Raw genomic sequence first — 17,996 nt, 5'->3', positions numbered from 1 at the left:
TTTATAAATGTGTCATTAGTTATATATTGCTTATTGTGAGAGAATTTTTTTTATGTTGGTAGGAGCTTATATTTTGGCATCTACAATCTTGGCTCTTCTATATATTTCTTTACTCGATTAATTTAAGGTTTTCATATTATGTAGCCAACACAACACTTATATATCATCATGGGAAGCTACTTGCACTTTTAGAGGCAAATAAACCTGGTAATACTTTCTCTTTCTTCCCTCTATCATTATAGTATTTCTGATTGGTTAAGCCAAGGAATAGAACCTATTCGATCTGGTGATCCTCTAAATATAATAAAAGTGATTGAATAAAATTTTAATACTTAGTGCTATGTCTTATTAACATATAATAACACTCAAAATTTGGAAGCATATATGGATACAACTTGAAATCTATTTTTAATTCCTTAATCTCTACAACTAATTCCATTCACAACTACACAAAAATTTATAGTAGTATGTGATAATATTTCTATTTTGCTCCTATCTTTATACTAATTTAACAAAAAATCAAATATTCTAGAAAACCAACTATAGTTAAAAGCATCTTTATCACTTATAAGGATGAGATTGAAGATTAGGCTTACTGACTAGTGAAAAATTATAGGTCAGACTTGTTTGACTAAATAAAAGATTTCACTTAATCACTATAGTGATGTACAAGATAGATTAAGTCAAAGCACTTCAAACTCAAACACATTCACACTGAACCTGTGCATAGGTTTCTGTTTGACCTAAAAATTTAATAGTGAAGTACTAAGAAACTACTAACATGAATGGAATTCTTCATCAATAGCTTTTCTATTAGCATATTTGCTACCCTATTGATTTATTTTCTTTTCCTCATTTTGCAATAGGATACAATAGATAAGAAACTATTTAGTGTTTCAAGGGAGGAAAAGTAATCCTATATTGAACTTATTTCTTATTTTCTACTTTGCAGATGCTCTTTGAGTCTTTGAAGATTGAGATTTGTAGACTCTTGGACTGATGGATTATGATGAGAAATTAAGTCATTCATTCATTGCACACCCAAAGATTGATCCAAATATAGGTAGCAGAACAAGTTCATTTTTGATAGTTAAAACTTAATGTAGTTAAGAATGTTCAAGTAAGCTATAGGCTATATTAGAACAAAAAGAAGAATCAAATAACTATAATGCACAACAAAAGTTTGATCTTACCACAATAGTAGAACATGTTCAGATTTTATAGTTAATGTAATTACTCATAAAGGATGTTTGAGAAAGCTATAGACTACTTTAAAATATAGATTTATGTTCCTGATCACTTTTTCCATTATGTGCATGACAAATATTTACATTTGGCTACCAACATACTCTTCCCTATGCTACTTATCAATTTGTCACAAAGGAGGGAATAATGCTTGATCCAGTTCCCATAATGCTTTCAAAGCTAGTCATGATGCACAACTTTGCAATAACTGATAACTATGCAATTTTCATCAATCTTCCTCTCTATTTTGCCCCAAAGGTATTTTTATTTTAGCGTAGTCTTATATCATTTCCTTGTTGTTTGAAGAGTATGGAGAAGTTATTGGAAACTATCTAAACTCAAATAATTCAGCTATATGAATAATGTATTTAAAGCCTTAAAACTTTAGATCCTTTTTTTTCTTCATAATTAAATTATAGGATAGAGGTTGTCTATACATCTCTCCAGAATAAATCAAATTGCTCAATTTTACTTGCTACTATCTTAGAATATGGTGAAGGATGGAAAATTCTTTATTTCTTGTGATACTATAGTAAAAGCACATTTTGGTATACTGCCTCAATATGCCAAAAATGATCTTTAGATGAGATGGTTTGAGCTACCAAACTACTACATCTTTCATAATAGTCATGTTAAGACACAAGCATAATATTTTAGTATTGTCTTGATAACTTATAGACCGTTTTTCCTTAATTTTCCTTTAAGACTCATTTTTCCTCCCATTTTTTAATTTTATATTTAATAAACTTACATTTTTCTCTTTTACAACTAGTAGTGGATAAGTTTGTATTACTATTGTCAGTTTTATGATTATCCTACATAGACTGGTCAATCACTTTGAAAAAAAGTTGAGATATCTCTTAGGAGTCTTATATATCTTTTTTGTTGGGCATTCTCTACCAAATATTTGCCAATACATGGGAAGAGGGTGATGAAGTTGTCCTTTACACTTGTCGATTAGTTGACTTGGACCTGGAACTGGTTGGTGGACCCATCAAAGAAAAAATAAAAAAATTCCAAAATGAATTGTATGTGAACCATTCAACTTAACTAGTTCTTTTGTGCTTCAGTTACTAACCCATGCATAAATAAAGGATGAGTCATCAAGAATTATCCATTTTACTTTGGTGATTAGATATGAGATGCATTTCAATTTAAAGAGTGGGAAGGCTTCACAAAAGAAATTTTTGGAGTCTGTAGTAGATTTTCCAAGGATTAATGAAAAGTATATTGGTATGTAAGAAAATTTTGAGTGATTATATTGATACATACCCTCTTTACAGAACACTAAATCTCTGATTTTGTCTCCATTTCTAGTCAATCTTATTGCCTTGGATATAAGGTTGATTGGGAAATATCTAATTCTACTTTATGATTGAAAATGCATGTAAAAAATGGCATTATATGTATGGTACTACACTAGATTCAATAGCTAATGTCAAGGGATTCGTAAAGTTTGATCTTCAAGCAAAACCTAACGTAGGAAAGTTTAAAATTGAAGTTGGAGGCAATGTGCTAGGGGTTTTTGACTTTGGACCTAGAAGATTTGGTTTTGAGGCAATATTTATACCCAAGGATTCTTGGTTAGATCTAGAGGAGGAGGATGGTCACTTGATTTTTTTTGTTCATGATGAGAACACTAGGTATGGTTCAAGCTTACGCTCAATTTTTTTGAGTCCCAAGTTGCCTTATATTTTTCTCTAGAGACAATAAGAAAAAAATTATATTTATGTGAAGGCTATTGTCTCTCAAATACATGATGAATAGGTTGTCTAGGACATGCCACTATTTTGAGAGATATAGTCTTTAACAAAATGGCTTAGAATAATAAAAATACCATAGCCAATACTGAAACTAGGATCGAGATAAATCATAGCATTTACTATTAATCACTATATTAGTAGGTGACACGTTAGGAAAAAATTGATTATATTATAGAAATCAGAAATTATGAGATGATCAATCAAGAAGAAACAATTGAGAGCTTAGAGTGACACAATTTTTAGATGATCATATGAAATGAAATGGGCATGCGAGTAGAAAGAAACTAGAAAGACATTGTGTATAGATGAAGGCATGAAATTGATGGTTTTGGAGCACTCAAAACAGACACTCAACATTCAGTACATATCATCATTTGAGATCAAATGGATGTGTCAGATTATATGCATAGTGATGTAGGGGCATCCTTGGTTTCTTATCTTTCCTTTGCTTTTCAGTCAGTGGTTGCCAAGTAATAGTACTTACCGAGCTATAGTAGCTATCGAGTTCTTTTTGGTGTCGAGTTACTTAGTTGATTCTAAGTGTTTCTTCATGTGACAAGTTCCTTTAGGTGCCGAGTTACCCAATGTATGCCAAGTGTTCCTTTAGGTGCCAAGTTACCCAGTGTATGTCGAATGTATCTTCATGTGTCGAGTTCCTTTAGGTGCTGAGTTACCCAGTGCATGTCAAGTGTTTCTTAGTGTGTTGAGTTGCCAGTTTCTAGTTGATGTTGAGTGTCAGTTTCTAGTTGATGTCAAGTTCCAGTTTCCTAGTGGGCGCCAAGTTCACCAATGGGCGTCGAGTTCTCTATTTTTGGTTCTTACTTGGAGCCAAACTTTGCATTTAATTTGGGATATTAGTTGTGAGCCGACTTGTGGCTTGGGTATGCATTCAATGTAAGGGTTTATTAGTTAGTATTTTGCATTGGGCTGATTTGTGGCCTTTCTTGTTCTAGAATTTTTTGTAAGCCATTTTAGCAAGTATTTAAAGGGGTCTTGGGTAGAGTCTTTAGGATCATGAGTTGAGGAAGATTGGCATAAAAGGCAGCTTGGAGGTAGAAACTCATATTTGAATCTAGAGATCTGTTCTTCTTCGAAAGATGTATTCTTCCTTGTAAATGGCCACAACCTGGAAGGCCTTACAGCTAAGCATGTTGGATGTAAACATATTGATTTGAATAATAGAACTATTCTCTCTCTAAATCTAAATCTTATTCCTCTTATTCTTTTCCATTGTGTGTTGATTTGCTGGTTTCTAGATCACCTCATTTTGGGGTACATTTGGATTCATATTACATCACATAGTGAAAAATAAAGGAGGGAATTGAATCCTTCCTCAGGCTCACACTTGTTGAGGTCCACTTCAGCAATGGCCATTCCTATGAAATTGTTGTCTAAAAACTTTCTAATGAGATAATGTGTTATGATCTCTTCATTAGTAGGATGGAATGTGAATCCAAGAGGTAGTTGTGCATCACCCATATCATGATTGTAACTAAAGTTAAGAGCCTCTATTATTGAATTCTCTTCCCTATCACCCATATTCATTTCATTTTCTATTTGATTTGGATAATAGAAATATTCTCTCTCTAGATATAAATCTTGTTCCTCTTATTCTTTTTCATTGTGTGTTGATTTGCTGGTATCTAGATCACCTCATTTTGGGGTACATCTAGATTCACACTGCATCAGATGGTATCAAAGCATAGTTGTTTCTGAGTGTGCAAGAAGATCGTCAAGTGTGAGGTAGTTTGTACCAAGACCTTGGTTGGGCAAAGTTTATCAGAGAAGGGTTTTGATTTTAGAAGTCCTATCTAGTTGGTGATTTGGTGTAGGGTGGAAGATCTGTGGATTTGGTCTACACTTGCAAAGGACTCAATGTTCGATTATCATTTATAAAAATGGTTCAAGGAAGGAGAAATGTTGATCCAGAATCATTGGACATAGTGAGGAAACTTGCAACTGGACTAGAAGCTATTGAGTTAGCATAAAATCATGGAAGACATCTTTATGAGGTTGAGAGTGATGAATATGATTCTTTTTGGGATGATTTACATGAAAGAATTGATGATCTAGAAAAGGCTGATTTGAGTTGGCATCTAAGGATTAGAAAGAAGGTTTATTGGCTAGTTAAAGAAATTATGAAGAGAAGAAGATAGATCATGGAAGTACATGATGATTCTGCTGAAGTGGAGGAAATATCTTTTGATTTTCATGAGAAGATGGATAGATCTGACATAGAAATTGCAGAGCATCTTGTTGTGCGCAAAGAGGTTGTTGAAGAGGAGAGTTTCACTTATGTTGGTATGGATTTGGATGTTACTATTCAAGATGTTGAAATTGAGGTGATTGAAGACTTACCTATTGCTGATGTTGTTGATCTTGAGTTATATGTTCTTTCTATTATGAATGATGTTGATCTGGATGTTGCTTGTGGTAAAAAGATAAATTTACTTGTTGGTAATGTACCTGAGGGTTTCAAAGGTGTTATTGCTATGAATCTAAACTTATATGTTACTGCTCAGATGTTGAAGGATATGGAAGTTACTAGTAATGTGGATTTGTATGATGCTACAAGAAGAATGAGTATATATACTATTATGAGCATGTATGACGTAGGGTTATTGTTGCATGTTGCTGACATGCATTCTTTTTCTATTGATTTGGTGGAGCATTCCTATATTGTGGATTTATATGTTTTCCCATGATGGATCTAAATTTATATATTGTTGATGATCAAATTTGTGATTTGGATATTGTTACTAATCTAGCTTTCATGGCTAAGGATGTTGATGCTGATGTTAAGTTACACAGGGAGCATTTTTATTTTCAGTTGAGTTCGTATGTTGATTGGTTGGATGAGATTCTTATTTTTGAATGCATGAAGCATAGGTGGTTGATTTTCAGATTTGATTTTTTGATTTGATTTTCTTATTTTTTTTTCAGATTTTCCTATTTACCTAGGGAGGCTAATGCAGGAGCATCTAAATTCTTCTCTATTTACCTTGGTAGAATGATGCATGGGCATCCTTGGTTTCTTATCTTTCCTACTCTTTTCAATCAGTGGCTGCCAAGTTGCAGTACCTATCGAGTTCCTATTGGTGCTGAGTTACTTAGTTGGTGCCAAGTTATTGTAGCACTCTTCATGTATCAAGTTACTATAGCACTCTTCATGTGTCGAGTTATTGTAGCATTTCTTCATGTGCCGAGTTACTTAGTATATGCAATTCATATTGCATCAGATGGTATCAGAGCAGAGATGTTCTTGAGTGTGCAAGCAGATCACCGAGTGTGAGGTAGTTTGTACCAAGACCTTGGTTGGGTGAAGTTTATCAAAGAAGGGTTTTTATTTCAAAAGTCCTATGTAGTTGGTGATTTGGTGTAGGGTGGCAGATCTACAAATTTGACCTACACTTGTAGAGGACTCAACGTTCTATTGTCATTTGTAAAAATAGTTCAAGGAAGGAGAAATGTTGATCCAGAATTATTGGACATAGTGAGGAAACTTGCAGTTAGAGTAGAAGCTATTGACTTAGTGCAAAATCATGGAAGACATCTTCATGAGGTTGAGAGTGAGGAATATGATTCTTTTTGGGATGATTTACATGAAAGAATTGATGATCTAGAAAAGGCTAATTTGAGTTGGCATCTAAGGATTAGAAAGAAGGTTTGTTGGTTAGTTAAAGAAATTATGAAGAGAAGAAGATAGATCATGGAAGTACATGATGATTTTGCTGAAGTGGAGGAAATATCTTTTGGCTTTCATGGGCAGATGGATAGATCTGACATAGAAATTGTATAGCATCTTGTTGTGCACAATAAGGTTGTTGAAGAGGAGAGTTTCACTTATGTTGGTACAAATTTGGATGTTACTGATCAAGATGTTGAAATGGAGGTGATTGAAGACTTACCTATTTCTGATGTTGTTGATGTTGAGTTATATGTTCTTTCTGTTATGAATGATGTTGATCTGGATGTTTCTTGTGGTAAGAAGATAAATTTACTTGCTGGTAATGTACTTGATGGTTTCAAAGGTGGTATTGCTATGAATCTAAACTTATATGTTGCTGCTAAGATGCTAAAGGATATGGAAGTTACTAGTAATGTGGATTTTGATGATGCTGCTGGAAGAATGAGTATATATACTATTATGAGCATGGATTACATAGGGTTATTGTTGCATGTTACTGACATGGATTCATTTACTATTGATTTGGTGGACGATTCCTATATTATGGATTTATATGCTTTTTCCATGATGGATCTAAATTAATATATTGTTGATGATCAGATTTGTGATTTGGATATTATTGCTGATCTGGCTTTCATGGCTGAGGATGTTGGTGCTTATGTTAAGTTATAGAGGGAGCACTGTTATGTTCAGTTGAGTTCATATATTGATTGGTTGGATGAGATTCTAATTTTTGAATGGATGAAGCATAGGTGGTTGATTTTCAGATTTGATTTTTTTTCTTTGATGGATTGGAAGCCTTTTGTAAAGATTAAGCTAAGCACAAATTTTTCTCTTGAGATCAAAATGTGGGACACATTTTCCTATTTACCTAGGGAGGCTAATGTAGGAACATCTAAATTCTTCTCTATTTACCTTGGTAGAATGATGCAGGGGCATCCTTGGTTTCTAATCTTTCCTACTCTTTTTAGTTAGTGGTTGTCAAGTAATAGTACTTACTGAGCTACAGTAGCTGTCGAGTTCCTGTTGATGCCAAGTTACTTAGTTGATGTTGAGTGTTTCTTCATGTGCCAAGTTCCTTCAAGTGGTCAGTTACCCAGTGTATGCTGAGTGTTCCTTCTGGTGCTGAGTTACCCAATGTATGCCAAGTGTTTCTTCATGTGCCAAGTTCCTTTAGGTGCCAAGTTACCCAGTGCATGCCGAGTGTTTCTTCATGTGTCAAGTTGCGATTTTCCAGTTGATGCCTAGTGTCAGTTTTGAGTTGATGTTGAGTGCCAATTTCCTAGTGGGTGCTGAGTTATCCAGTGGGTGCCGATTTGTCTATTTTTTATTCTTAGTTGGAGATGACCTTTGAATTTAATTTTTGATATTAGGTTTGAGCCGACATGTGGCTTGGGTATGCATTCAATGTAAGGGTTTATTAGTTAGTATTTTGCATTGGGCCAACTTGTGGCCTTTCTTGTTCTAGAATGTTTTGTAAGCCATTTTAGAAAGTATTTAAAGGGATCTTGGGTAGAGTCTTTGGGATCATGAGTTGAGGAAGATTGGCATAAAAGGCAGCTTGGAGGTAGAAATTCATATTTAAATCTGGAGTTCTATTCTTCTTTGAAAGATGTATTCTTCCTTGTAAATGGCCACAACTCGGAAGGCCTTATAGCCAGGCATGTTGGATGTAAACTTATTGATTTGAATATTAGAATTACTCTCTTTGAATCTAAATCTTGTTCCTCTTATTCTTTTCCATTGTTTTTTGATTTTCTAGTTAATAGATCACCTCATTTTGGGGTACATTTGGATTCGTATTACATCACATAGTGAACAATAAAGGAGGGAATTGAACCCTTCCTGAGGCTCACACTTGTTGAGGTCCACTTCAACAATGGCCCTTCCTATGAAATTGTTTTCTAAAACCTTTCTAATGAGATAATGTGTTATGAGCTCTTCATTAGTGGGATGGAATGTGAATCCAAGAGGCAATTGTGCATTACCCATATCATGACTATAACTAAAGTTAAGAGGCTCTATTATTGAATTCTCTTCCCTATCACCCATATTCATTTCATTTTCTATTCATAATTCACATGATGAATTTATTCTATTTATTTTGATTGTGGGAATATAGTTTATGACTATAATCAGAGTGAATTCTATAAGTTGTTTATGACATTTTTTTGAGGCATTCTATAAAACAATTCACATGCCTTACCTATGATTTGACATTTTGCATGCATCCTATACTCTCTCATCTGACTAATGATGGATTACAGAGAGTGATCTAAAATGATGATGCTAAAAATACACACAATCAAATCCAAAATGAACTTGCATTACAAATGGATTGTGGAAATCTGATATTGTTAATTTTGCATGCATTTGTAATGCAAGTTCATTTTGGATTTGATTGTGTGTGTTTTTTAGCATCATCATTTCATATCACTCTTTGTAATCCATTAGCCGGATGAGAGAGTGTAGGATGCATGCAAGATATCAAATCATAAGTAAGGCATGTTAACTGTTTTATGGAATGCCTCAAAAAAAAATTTAATGCTCGACGGTTTTCTGCCAAGCATTGATCAAAATTTTGACCAATGCTTGGCAAAAATTGTACCAACAATTTTGAAAGTTTTTGACCAATGTATTGGTTGAAATTTTGACCAGCTAGTAAGTTGGTTGAAATTTTTTCGAGAAAATTTTTTACCAATTGGTTGGTCCAAATTTTGACCAACTTGAGTCAAAATTTTGACCAATAATGGTAAAAAAAATGAGCCCAAATGTACTAGTGTTTGTAAATAGAAAAAGGACTTTATGTGTGCACATTTACTGGGCTAGAAGAATGGGGTATTTTATTTAAGTAAAAGGGGACATGCTATTTTATTCAAATATGAACTTAGGATAATTTAGTCAAACTATAAGTTAAAATTAAATTAATTGATTTTTAGCAATTTGGCCTAGGTAAATGGTTAAATAATTTAGCCAAAATGTTGAGAAGGGGGTTAATAGTCAAGATGACCATTGTTAGGTGATTAAATTTTCCCCTTTTTGATTCATGTTTTATTGATTTGGGAATACATTATGTCAAAGAATAAAAAAGTGAAGTAGGTAGAAATAGATATAGAGATCTAATTCTAAAGAATGAAATGCAGAAAGAGATAGCAAGTCCTAATTGTACAGCTTGATAGTGATAGTAATCAACACAAGGAAAGAGGTGATATCAAAACCAAAGAAGAGTACTAATACCCAAAGACATAGATAGATCAAGAGAAGATGAAAAGGTCAAACATGTACTCCTAAGAAATAGATAGTCATAGCAAGCAATGATAGAGTATTTTTGCCCCCTTGGGATCAAAATCAAAATGAGGTAAAGGGAATGAAAAAATGAGCAAGATATGAGAAAATTAGCATATAAAAAAGTTCATGATGATATATGATTGAAACTAAAGAGTGACTATAAGGAAGTCAAAGAAAGGCCAAGTTTGACTAGAGTTGACCAAGAAGGATAAAGTATAAAAATTAGGTCAAATCAAGTTTAAAATGATTTAGATGTGAAAGGTGTGAATTGGAGTAGGTATAAAGTGTAGAAATGATGAAGACATGGATAAATGAAGATGCCTTAGCTAAGATTCGAAGGTTAGACCTCAAAAGGTCAGATTTTATTTTGATTTTGAAAATGGATCCAAGACGTCAAAATTAGCTGTAGTGTAATTTTTTAGAATTCTAAGGAGTTTGAAAAATGAGTAAAAATGAGGTCAAAGGAGTATATAAGGTGTCCAAGGGTCATTTTTAAATCATTTGTCTTTTGTGATTTTGGAGAGCTCTTGAGTGATTTGGAGAGATATCATGGTACTAGTTGGCATTTTGACCCACAAACATCATTTTGAGCATAGCCCATTGCATAACCAATCACCTGAGTATGAGGCCTCGGTAAGTCTTTGGAAATTTTATGCCTTTTTAGAGCATTTAACATGTTTTAATTAGGATTTTAGGGCTTTTGACATAAATACCATGTGATACTTTAAAAGTATCTCATGGATACTTTAAGAAGTTTTGTGTGATACTTTTGTTAGACCCAATGTATCACATGGTATTAGAAAGGTTTATCATGTATCGACCTTGACCAAATATCATATGGGATGGTGGAAAGTATCACATGAGCTATTTTTGAGCTATTTTTTTAGCGTTAAATCTTGCAAGTGTGAGCACTATTTTCTATCTTTTGATCAATTGATGATGTTATTGATCTATTTATAGCTAATACTAATGTTTTCAAATTTTTTACTTGATTTTGCAGATCATCTTTCCCACCCTTATGATTAGAGCCCCTAATGTGGCAGGGTTATGCATCCTTCAACATCTAGATGATAACAAGAGGGTCATCATATTGAGTATGGGATTGAGGTTGTTGATATGCATGCCCTATGTATGGGTGAACCATGAGTTGTTGACTGCTTAAGAAGAGTGGTAGCACAACAAGAACAATATCTTCCACTTTCCTACTTACGAGGTGAGTATTACTATAGAGGATGTATATCACATCCTTCAGGTACCATGCCACGAAGATCCTATGAGTATGATTTTTGTGTTTTAATGCTCATTCATTTCAAGTTTTTGATATCCATATGAGATGTACTAACATGAATTTTTCATGTCACAAGTTTATTACAATCAGACCCTGATAGAGAGGAGGTTAGAAGTGTAGTAGTTATTTCAAGATATCACTATCCTAGACCACCACTTAAGCTAGGAGAGCCTCATAGATGAGTATGGGGACCAGTACACATTACCTTGCCTTCTTTTCTTACTAGTTTTTGAGGTTCTGGTCACTAACAGGGGCAAGAAGGGCTTCCCTTTAGGATGGGGTAGATTGGTGGTAGACTTGATTGGGAAGCCCCAAAGGGTGGTATGGGGGACCTGCTATCTTAGTTAAAATGTATCATGAGCTTCGTGAGATAGTCTACCAATCTAGGTGGACATGGGAATGTGGTATAATGATATTCTAGATATGGGCTTTAGAGCACATTAGAGTGATTTGACCATGGGTACAACTTGAAGAGCACAACAGTCCCTTTATATTTAGGTACACAAGGTTCATCCCATAGAGTCACAATGGAGATGTGACTTACTATCGATGCGATTTTTATAAGTTTACCTCTTTTTTATTGTAGCCATACTATTAGTATTATAGATTTCCTTACACATGGAAGCTTGAGTACATGCACTATAGTTGACCATTGGTTAGGAGGCATTCAAAGATTGTAGAGTGATTTGTGATTAGCTAAGAATGGTAGAAATTTGGTCAGAAATAGGTGATCTAAATGGAGACCACCACCTATGTGTGGTTCCATGGTGAGGAGGTATAGGGTTGGATACCCATGTTGGACTACCAAATCACATTGAGGGATATGTAGCATTGATGTGGGAGCCTTGGGACTACTGCCCAGAGTTGGTAGATGAAGGGGTAGATCCATCATAATTATATGAGATGTAGAGACATCCCTTTCTAAGATTCACATGGCTTGATGGACCATATATGATAGAAGAATAGGGGGAGATAGTGGAGATGGTGATAGACGTAGAGGTAGGGGTGGGCATAGTTCTTGAGCAGGTGGAGGAGATGGATGTGGGCCCAAGCCAAAAGAGAGGAGAGTGAGGATGAGAAGGAAGAGGAGCATCCACTAAGATGTAATAGAGTGGAGTGATTAGAGCCATAGTAGGAGCATGCTATTGGGGCAGATGGAAAGGAGGGTGCCCTAGAGGTAGAGCTATAGATAAAATAAATTTCCCTAATAGTGTGAGATCAATAGCTAATAGATGAGTGGGCACAGGGAGAGTAGCTCCAAAGGGAGTAGGATACTACTAGGTGAGAGTCAAAGCATCATGGAGCATGGGCTGCCTACTACTATGCTTCCTATAGAGGTGCGGTATCACTAGGATAGGGACTGTCAGACCACTTAGAGCAAGCAGGGAGATCAGAGGGTGTGTTTTAGCCACCAAATAGGAGACAAGATCCACCTCCATGACCACCATCAGCCTAAGAGGGCAAGAATTAGTCCTAGAGTTAGGAGTAGGTTTAGTATGATGTCCTTGCATCATTTTTGTTGTACCATATGTATTTTGAGACATTGATCTAGGTTTTGGATCTCATATTTTATATGTACTTTGACACATTTGATATATATATGATATACTTGATTCAATAAATGTACTTGTTTATTTGTCTCATATTTATGCTCATGTGATGGATATTGTATATGGATGTTTCAACAATTTAAGTTTTTATTTATGTATGCTTAGTTTTATGTTTGTGTTTATATGTGCATGGATCTCTCTCATGGATATGTTTAGCTCTTAGACTCATGTTTTGAAAATGTGATACTTAGATAGATTAGATATGGTGATTTATATTAACCCCTTGTGATGATAGGATAGCAAAGAGGCAACATTAAAGATGAAAAAAATGGAAAGATGTGATTGAGAAGAAAGTGAAGAAAATATGAAAGAACTTAGCTAATGTGTCTGTGAAAGATGAAGAGAGAGCTCCCCCCCTATGAAATAATACAAAAATTAGCTAGAATGTACTTATGATGCAAAATAGGATGCAAAATGGTTTACTTGTAAGGGACACAAAACATTTAGACTCTACTTCCATTATTGAGCATTATTACTTTAAGGATATGAATATGATCTATGTCAGATAGAGATGTTGGAATCCAACCTAAGCATCAAGGATATGTAGGTCAGGATGACTAATGTAGTTAGATTCCCTAAGTTTAGTATAGCAAGATTATACCTATGTTGAGGCATAAGCACAAGGATAAACCCCAAGTTTCATCTTGTGAAAACAATCAAGGATGATAAATTGTAGGCCCAAAGTGTTAAGTAGGATAAGTATGAATTCTCTAAACACCTTAGGCTAACAAAGTATACCCACAAGTAGAAAAAAATTAAAACATTCCCCATGCCCCGATTCTTCTACTCCAAGACATCCTTGAAAGACTATTAGGGAGGGAACACTTAGCAAAGAAATCATCATAGACAACATGCCAAGAAGATAAAGTTTGTCAGAGATCAGCCAGTTTAATGTTTAAGTGTGTTTGTATAAGTCACATGGTCATTTCTTCAAGACTTGAATCTAATAGTGATAAAAATAATAGCATCTCAGACTATCGATAGAGTATCCAAAAAGTGTTGAGAAACACTTGATATCAAGGGAGGTAGGGTTGAGAGACATTAATTTTCATGAGTTGCGAAAGAAACCCATATACACAAAAAGATCTTGATAAGTTGAGTAGTAGTGCCCCCAAGATGAGGAAAAAGAGACAATTCCAAGCTAGGAAATGTGTTGTAGAGTGGATGATTGAGACTAATAGACATAGGTGCAAGGGTCTCAAGTAATGCCTATTTCCAAGTTTTCACCACTTGTTTGATTTTTTTAAGACTTTTTGAATTTTTTGAATTCATTTTTTCTATTGGTGATACACCAAAGTAGCTATTGGTAGGTTTTCACTATGACGATCATTTTTTTAGGATTTTTTCTAATTTTTAGGAGTTTTTCAAGATCAATAGATATATACATATAGTTGAACTATGATCCTTAATCATAGAATTTCTTCAGATATAGAATGTTGATAGGCTCAACAAATTATTCACTTTAGCAAATAGAAAGCTCATAGGTACTAGATCCAAAGGTTATTTTGAAAATGTAAGGAACCAACTCGTCAGGCTCAAATTTCCCTTTTTGCTCCCTATTTTTTTTATTTTTGGGGTTTTCTTGAAGCACAAGCTCATCCACTTGGAACTCATGAGGATGAACCATTTTTTTGTATCTAGTAGACATCTATTTTTTATAAGCCCTCATATGATCAAAAGTACCCTTGAACCACTCATCGAGGGCTTCTACCTCTTGTATTCTCATTGTCCTATGGTCCTCATTAGTTATCAACCCATGTAGGGAGACCCATAGTGAGGGAATCTTGAATTCCAAGCGTACGACAACTTCATAACCATAAATTAATGAGAAAGGTGTAGCCCCTATAGGTTCCAATATCTACCTAATTTTTGAACCATTATGTGTAAGATTTTGAGAAACATATTATTAAAGGCCTCAACTTAGCCATTACCCTGGGGGTAGTATATTAAAGACTAGTGTTGTTTGATCTTGAATTTCTTTCAAAGCTATTTTAGGTCCTTATTTTTGAGCTATCCTCCATTATTGGTAATAATAGAGAATGGAATTCCATAGTGACAAATAATGTGGTTTAGAATAAATAAGGTAACATGCTTTCATGTAGTAGCAAACAAAGGTAGAACTTCAACCCATTTTGTGAAATATTTCATCGCTGTAATGATAAACCTGTGACCACTAGATGAACTTAGATGAATCTTCCCTACCAAATACAAGGCCCACTATTAAAAAGGATACTATGTAATAAAAGGTATAATCTCACATCTAGGATCATGAATCAAATTACATGTAGTTGACATTTCTTACAAGATTTAGCATATCGAACAACATCATCTTGTATGGTTGGCCAATAGTAGCCTATGCTATGTAGGTTTTGAGCAAGTGCAAGGTCATTGGAGTGTGTTCACAAATGTCATCATGGACTTTGGCTAATGTCATTTAGACTCATCTAGTTCTAGAAACCTAAGAAGTGTTCCATCTAGACCCCTCCTATACAAGTCACTAGAGAGAAGGGTGTAGTGAGAGGCATTCTGAAAGACTTGGATTTTTTGGTTTTATGTGAGATTTTTAGAAATGGTCTAGTCACGTGGGTAGGAGAAAATGGCAAAGTAATGTGAGGAGTCTTGGCCAAAAATAGTGTAGATCACATGGTTTTTAGAGGAGTCATATTTGGAGTGATGTAATTCTTCCACGAGGAACTCAAAATGTGATTCATGTCCATGTAGTTGAAGAATAGATGCTAGGGTGGCCATAGAATCTATAGCCTTATTTTCTACTCTAGGAAATTTTTGAAATGTCAAAAATGTGAAGTAGGGTGCCAACTTGTCATCTTTGGTTTGATAATTTTTATTAACTTAGTTAATAACAAGTTGGGAATCTCCATAAATATGAAACTCTGTGATCTTCCATTCTAAAGCTAGTTTAATCCTATTTGTTAAGGCCTCTAACTTTGATATATTATTAGTCCATGAAAATAGGAGTTTTTAGGACTTAGGGATCATGTAACCATGAGGTGTGATAAAAAAAATACCTCCACTAGCCCCATTTTGGGTGTGAGAACCATCCAAGAACATCTTCCAAGTTCTTTTAGTGATATACATGATAGAGGCATCAAGAAATTTAATTTGCATAGGAGTCCTATCTTGCAATGGAAAATCAACAAGCTGATCAGCTATAGCTTGCCTCTTGATAGCTTTGTGTTCAATGTACTTAATGTCAAATTTGGAGGGAGTCATCATCCATTTATCTAGATGTTTGGTAAGCACTGCTTTACTCAATAGATATTTGAGGGGATCAATTTTTACAATCAGATGTATTACATGAGCCAACATATAGTGTCTAACCCTTTGGGAGGAAAATACCACTACAAGGCAAGCCTTAACAATGTTTATTTGAAGTGAAGGATCTTTTAGACAAAATAGGAATCAGTAGAATTGGGAGTGGAGCGTGCGGAGCGAGTGGGATTGGTTTTTTGAATCAGCAGCTAGGCGAGAATGGGATTTTGAATCAGCAACTAGGTAGGAATCAGGAGAACATGGGCATTGGGGGGAAATCTACAGCTGCAAGGCAGGACTTAGAGGAGAATGATGTGGATGCCTTAAAGGATGGGGACCCACAGAAGTTGCTACCTCACCCAGGTGAGAAGATTCCTCCCCTTCACTCAGGTGGTGGGTCGCTTGGAGCCTAGGGGCAATGGTCAAACCTATTTGGAGTCAAACCATCAGGTAAGTTGACATTCCCAAAAGTCATTGATAAATTAGACAAGGAGAAGGGTATCTTTGCTCTGGAAGTTCCTTGGGAAATCATAGACCACAATATCCTCAGTATGGCAAATACTCTGGTGGGAAAATTTATAGGTCCAAGGCTCAACATTGATGTTGTGAGGGTTTTTACCAAAAAAAAATGGGATTTAAAGGGGCATGTAGAGGTGATAGCAATGGCTAAACGTTTCATGACTTTTGAGTTTTCTTGCTTGGATGAATTTTCTAGAATCCTATGCGCAAGGAACTAGTCTCTAGGGAGATCTACCTTAATCTTGCAGAAATGTTCTTCCAATCTAGACTTGAATAATGATTTCCTATCCCAGGCTCTAGTTTGGATTATACTCCCAAAATTGCCCATGGAATACTAGCATGAGGATGTCTTTGATGGCATTGCCAGGTCTTTTGGAGAGCTTCTTTCCATTGATACTGTAATGGCAACTAAGAAGAGACTTACCTATGCAAGGATATGTGTAGGAGTGACCGAAGGACAAGATATGCCTCAAGTTATAGAATTTCAATCTCGATTGGGAAGTAGAATCCAACAAATTGACTATGAAAGTGTTCCTTTTGCATGCTTCCATTGTAAGAAGGCAGACCATAAGGCTAGATTTTGCCCACTATTCAAAGGAAAGGGAATGGGGAGAAAGGCCCACCCTTAAGGTGGGAAGAAAGCTGCTCATGTTCCCAAAAAGATTTGGAAGAAGAAAGAAATGCAAGTCAAGAAAAATGGAGAGGCTAAAGGAAAAGCTAATGATACTGTTCCTGATCTCCAAGCTAAACCCTGAGACCTCTAGGTTGTAGTGGATGCACTAGTAGGAGAAGGGAAAGTGACAACTAAGGACAAAACCAACCCTTCCCATGTGAAGGAAACCAAGGATAATCTCGAAGAGGCAAGTATTATGGAGTCCCAAATCCCTAATAGTTCTGAGGAGGTTGATCTGAACCTTTCCTCTATCCTGAACTCTATGGAGGAAGAAAAGGAAGGGGAACCAATGTCTCAAAACTCCACAAACCTAGTTATTAGGGAACCCCCTGTGATAGTGAATAGAATCTTAGAATGGTTGTCTGCTTCAACATTGGAAAAATTGGCCAGGAGAGATGCTTTGTTTGATTTATGTAAAGAAGAAGAAGAGCCACCCTGGACAGAAGTCAGAAGAAGAAAGAAGAAGAATAGCCAGGACCCCTCTCCTGCCTCTCCTGCTTCAGCTAGAAGCAAGGCCAAGGAAGATCTTGGTCATAAAACCAACCCAGTGGGAAGGAAAACCAAGAATGAAATCAAGAAGGAGGAAGCAAGAAGAAACATCATGGATGGAATGCAACGCACCATCCAGGAAGCCTGCTCATCAATTAAAGCA

The 17,996-nt window shown here is 35.4% G+C and overlaps 1 pseudogene; it reads left to right on the top strand.

The window, feature by feature from the left end:
* The window catches only part of LOC149552448 (carotenoid 9,10(9',10')-cleavage dioxygenase 1-like), a 78,683-nt pseudogene extending 75,734 nt beyond the window's left edge, over window positions 1–2,949 (top strand).
* The last annotated feature ends 15,047 nt before the right edge of the window (window positions 2,950–17,996 follow it).

This window comes from Cupressus sempervirens, chromosome 6, assembly GCF_028749045.1.
Source record: "Cupressus sempervirens isolate cs-2001-9-10 chromosome 6, ASM2874904v1, whole genome shotgun sequence".
Lineage (NCBI taxonomy): Eukaryota > Viridiplantae > Streptophyta > Pinopsida > Cupressales > Cupressaceae > Cupressus > Cupressus sempervirens.
This window is presented reverse-complemented; position numbering and strand designations above follow the sequence as displayed.